Here is a 5993-nt window from a genome sequence, read left to right as displayed (position 1 = left end):
GGCCAGTTGTGTAGTAGGCTGTCTGCAATAGGTTGTGTTCCTGGTGTTTGTGACCTAATGAGACACTTTCCAGAACGTGTCCTGGAGGTCCAGTGATGTACAGCTGCATTCGGTCCTGCTCATTCTCTCTGCAGTGCCTGTCACCCCCTTTGTCTATCAGTCATTGCTCTCCTGGACAACTGACGTGGCCTCCTAACTGGTCTTCCTGCTCCCTATTGTTGCCTGACTTGCATATTCTCCAGGTAACAGTAATTCTCAAAGAGTGTCATACTCGATCATCCCACCCACTCAAAACCTCCTCACTTCAGAGTGATCTTACAGACCAGCCATGGCTTTACTCGACGGTCTCTCCTAATCCCCTCACCCTGTGACTCCACTGCCTGTTCCTCTGCCTTCCCCATTCTCCTCCAGCCACACTGGTGGATGTGCAGTCCTCACATTTAGGCCTTCAATCTTGGTCCTAGTGGTGAGTTTTACTTTGTCTCACATGCTTTTTCCCCAGGTGAAAAAGCTCTCAGCTTCAGCCACAGCTCTCCTATGGCTCTCAACCTCATGACTACAGACCTTTTTTCAAATGGCATCTTCCCAGGAGGGCCTCCCCCATCATCCTATTTTAAGCTGCAGTGTCTAGCACTTCAGCAGCACTCTCTTGTCCTCTTCCATGCTTTCTCTTCATATCACTTACAGCTGTATCACATGCTGTCTACTTATGATTGGTTTCCTTCAATAGAACATAAATGCTGTGAAGGAAGGAAGGGCTATCTCTTCCATTTCTTGCTGTATCCTTAGTGGCTGTTCTAGCAGTTCCTGACAGAACTAGCTATGTGATATTTGTTTAATGAATGAATAAATATTCTTAGGTTAACAAACTACACCATGTAGTAGCTGAAAAGTGCATTTGGAATCAGACAGACTGGTTCAAACACAGTCTGTCTTTCTTTTTATATATTTGGTTGTTGCAGGGTCTCACTACACAGCTTGGACTTGTGGTGATCCTCCTGCTTTTAGCCTCTGGGGGTGGAGCTGACATGGCATGTGGTGCCAGGAATCAAACCGTGGTCTCTGAGCTTGCCTTAGCAGGCACTTTAGCCCACTGAGTTATCTCACTGCCTCCCCCCCATCACTTTCTAATTGCACAGCCCTGGCAAAGTCAAATGAAGTCTATTTTTGTCTCTGCAAAATGTGGATCATAATCTCTGCCCTACAGGGTCATTGCTGCTATAGGACAAGAGCAGATACATTCAGTCATAGGATAGAAGGCATTCAACAAGGATTTAATATGAGTTTTGTAACCAAGGTGTGCACATGGCTGCTGTGAGCCACAGCCTAGTAACCCCCAACCCACAGTGGCCCAGGACAATATCACCGGGGAAAACTTGGAACAGGCACTATTGATCTATTTCACACATATTATAGGCAGATTAACTTCTGAATGTGTTTTAAGGATTAAAATGTTGAACTCTGCAGAGATGAAACATGGAAAGCAAAAGCAAACAAGTTTCCTATCCACCTTTATCAGAAGATATAAATGCCCCTTGTATAAATCTGCTACAAATTTTCCTGCGAGAATATAAAGGCTATAATAGAATTCATTTTCAGATGTTTTTTGAAGAATAAACTCTTTGTTTTCTGAGCATGTCAAGCTCAGATCCACAATCTCTAACATTCAGACAGAATAAATACACAGCTTAAGTAACTTGTTTCAAACAAAGATCCCAGTGGTTCCTGCCACAATCTCAGGCTCGTCACTGACGTCTTTTGTTAGGATTTTCTCATTACTGTGCAGGCAGTGACATCCTTTGGCAGGATACAATGTCAGCAAAAAGGCCAAATAATAGGAGAAAAGTGTTACTTGCAACTAAGAAGTTGTTATTTAGAAAAAAGGGCAGCTACAGGGCCGGGAAGATAGCTCAGTAGAATAAGCACTTGCCTGGCAAGTGCAAGGTCCTGAGTTCAATCCCTGGTACTGCAAAAATAAATAAATAAATAAATAAATAAGGCAGTTTTCCTGACACAACTATGTTTTTGTTTTTGTTGGGCCCGGGGATTGAACTCAGGCCCTTGTACTTGCCAGGCAAGCAATTATTCTACTGAACCATCTCCCTGGCTCCCTTGACACAACTATGAAACACCCTTTTTCCCTATTTTATAAACCAGGATTCTCAAAATTGGTTAGTTTCAGTGTTTTAAGAGTTCATGAACACACCCTCTCACCACAGTCCCTACTCTTATGCTTCACTGAAGGAAAGCTCTCTGAGCACATTTAAATTTTCATCCCTTGTTTGTCCACACTGTGAGGTTATCGGCAGACACTGGCATGGTCTTCCTGTTACATATAAGGTCCCATCGCAGCATCTTCATTTTAGAACTCTAGACTCCTGGGCTTGACTGTACCCAGCCAGAAAAATCACATAAATCATCACTTACTCTTTTTCCTAATGAACTGTTTAGGAAGACCAGTGGTCAACCTTGTATCACTGCACATATTATACTCATGTTCACAGTTAAGAAAAACTAATATTACTCATCTAGCCTGCAAATTGTCATTTGAAAATAAGCTACTTGTCACAAATATTGTCCTTGGGTGTGATCCACATCATTATGAGAGTCATATGTGTGCCCTGCCCGTGCATCTCAGGCTAGCATTTGGGACAGCAGCACCACTGATCCTGGGCTGGCTAGTTCTGGAGGGCAGAGGAGCTGTCCTGCGCACTGCAGTCTGCTCAGATGCGCTCCTGCCCTCTGTTTACTGCTGCAGATCCCAACAGCAGCTCCTCACTTGTGACAATGGCTTGCAAACAAGTGATGCTTGTGGTTACACCATAATCCCACTTAAGTAGGAGGCTCGAATGATTCAGGCCAACCTGGGCAATTTAGCAAAACTCGGCCTCAATAAGAAAAATTTTATTGCATTATTCATGCTGAATTGTTTGTAAATGCCAGTGGGGTATCAACTGGTTATGCCAATATCTTGATTTTTTGTTGTTAGCATTCCTGCTGTTCATATCTGGACAACGAGGCGCTGGGTCAATTACACTGCACCCGCCCCTCCCCAAAATAACAGAGGTTAAACTTTAGGACAGAGAAAAAGGCCTATAGTTAGCCATGTCCAGAGGGTAGCACTAGAAATCACACTAAAGAGATCTCCATGCTACCAACAAAGTCTTTCACTTTAACCCTAAATCCTGAGGAAAAAATAAATAAAAACAAGGTAACTAAATATTTCCCTAAATTGCCAATTTCCTCAAAGCTTATCCATGATGCATCCACTGGGAGAAAAACAAAAGCCAAACAGTTGAATTATAGAATTATATGAAGTGGGCTGGAGAGATGGCTCAGTGGTCTGAAGCACCTACTTGGAACAAGCTTGGCAAAGCACAGGGACCGCAGTTCGATCCCCCAGCACCACATGCCAGCCAGCCCTGCCCCCTGGTGGGCTGAGCTGGACACACACTCTCTCTCTCTCTCTCTCTCTCTCTCTCTCAAATAAATAAAAAAAAAATTTAAAAAAAAATAGAATTATATGAAGTGATAAAGGATGAAACAAACAAAAAGCAGATCAGTAAGGTACTCAGCAAACTCAAAGGTGACTTAATAAAATGATCACGGAGCTTAACTGAACAAAAAAGTCAAAGAATTAGAGTCTATGAAAAGGTACCAAATGGAAAGGAATATAAACATTCCACTGAAAGTGTGGGCAGCAGAAGTGAACAGTGTGAGGAAAGTGTCAGAACTAGAAGATAGAGCAGAAGTGGGTGATAATATACTCGGAGACACCTTAAAGAAGTGATCAGAACCAACAGCTGCCGATTAGTGCAAAGAAGACAAGCCTAGCATTAAATGGCATCAGTGAAAAATCAGACTGCATGAGCGCCATAAAAAACTTGTTCTGTAGTCTGGGATTTACAAGGGGGAAACAATACAACACAGGACATTTAATTTATAAGATTACTTTATATTAGTCACCCAACGAGTCATATACAAAGAAAGTGCAGGAAACCTAACCCCACACTAAAGATCAAAGAATCCAGCTGAGGGCATGGATCCCCCAGCAATGGCCTGCATGAGCCCAGCTGAAAACTAGAGCCCATAATAGTACTCCCCTACGGGTCCAGCTGGAGGCCAAGAGCCCACAACAATGTCTCATGTGGGCCTTGGATTGGTGCCCGGGAGGCCCCAAGGTCAGTGGTGGAAGCTAGAAAGACTGTGCGGGTGAAATGCGAGAACTGTGCTAGGAGGCTGAGGGATCTGCAGGGGAGCCAGGAAGCAATGCTCAAAGTAAGAACTAGAGCTTACCCTAAAGGTAGCTCAGCAGCAGTGAGGTCTCGAGCTCATTCGGTGATAACAGCTGAGCTCTTATCAGTAAAGCCAGTGCAACAAGCTTCTCCAGGAGATTGAACAGCGCACCATCTTCCCCTCCAGAGTCAGGAAGTGATGCTCAAAGTGAGGACCACAGCTCCCCCAAAGTGAACTGTAGCCATTCTCAGCAACAAGGTTCTGAGTTCCTTTGACAATGAAAACAGCCAAGTTCATCAGGAAGGTCAACATGACCAGCTCCCTAACAGCTTCACTTCATTTCTAGTTTGGCCTCTTATGCTGCTGACAATAATCCTCAGGTGAGCCTGCCACACCCAGCACCATGTTGGTTCAATTTAGCTGGGTGTGGGTGTTATAAGTTGGTTTTTTTTTTTGTTCTTTTGTTTGTTTTTAAATGTATTTAGTACAGGGTCTCACTACACAGCTTGGACTCATAATGATTCTCCTTTTTTCAGCCTTCCTAGCACTGGGATTATAGGCATGCGCCAGCATGTCCAGTTTTGGTGGCCTGTTCAGCATGCCTAGAGCAGACCCGACGTGGCATGTGGTGTCAGGATCAAAACCTGCTCCCTGTGCTTGCCTAAGCAGGCAGTTAGTCTGGGTGTTACAAGTTGACTACCAGTTGTCAATCCACCACAACTTGTTTAGAGAAATCATACCAGACATCTTTCCAAGTATGGGAAACCATTTAACATACAGATAAGCAGGGTATGGGTATGTTGGCACCAAATAGCCATAAACAGAAAAGAACATCTCCACAACACATCATAGTCAAACTCTCAGAGGCTGAACACAAGGATAGAATCTTAAAAGTTGTTAAAAAGCAAAAAAAAAAAAAAAAAAAGTTTATAAAGGTAAACCTGCTGGAATTATGGCAGATTTCTCAACACAAATCTTAAAGGCCAGGAGAGTCTGGAGTGAAGTGATTCAAGCCCAAGTAAATAACCTAATGATATGCCACAAGGTCCTATGAAAACAAAATAATCTGAATCCAAAGGTAGGACAAGGAATAAAATTTCAACAATCAGACCAAAAATTGATTAATTTAGAGTAAAAGAGCAGCACAAAGAAGCAATGAATTAGTAAATTGGTTCTTCAAAAGAGAAAACAAAACAGACAATCTTGCCAAAAGAAGGAAAGACTCATCAATGAAATTAGAAATGAAAGATGAAATTATAACAGAAACCACCCAAATCCAGAAGATTATAGTAACTACTTTGAAAACTTGTACTCTAATAACTTAGAGAATTCAGGACAAATAGATAGGTTTTTAAATCTGAACCAGGAAGATACAAATTTGTTTTTTAAAAAATAGATGGGGCTAGCAAGATAGCTCAGCACACTAAGTGCTTGCTTAGGAAAGCACAGGGACTGAGATTTGATCCCTGCCACCACAAGCCGCAATGGCCCCACCTGTGGGCACTCTGAGCTGGCCAGGAAGACAGGGCGTGGTGGCACACGTCTGTAATCCCAGCATTGGGGAGGCTGAAAACAGAAGGATCACTACAAGTCCGAGCTGTGTAATGAGACCCTGTACCAAATATATTTAAAAATAAAATAAAGTAAAATAAAATAAAATAGTGAACCAGGGAGATGGCTCAGTAGAATAAGTGCTTCCCTGGCAAGCGCAAAGGCCTGAGTTCAATCCCTGGCTCCGCAAAAAAAAAAAAAAAAAA

The sequence above is a fragment of the Octodon degus genome, unplaced genomic scaffold (genome assembly GCF_000260255.1).
Source record: "Octodon degus isolate 3935 unplaced genomic scaffold, OctDeg1.0 scaffold00001, whole genome shotgun sequence".
Taxonomy (NCBI): Eukaryota; Metazoa; Chordata; class Mammalia; order Rodentia; family Octodontidae; genus Octodon; species Octodon degus.
This window is presented reverse-complemented; position numbering follows the sequence as displayed.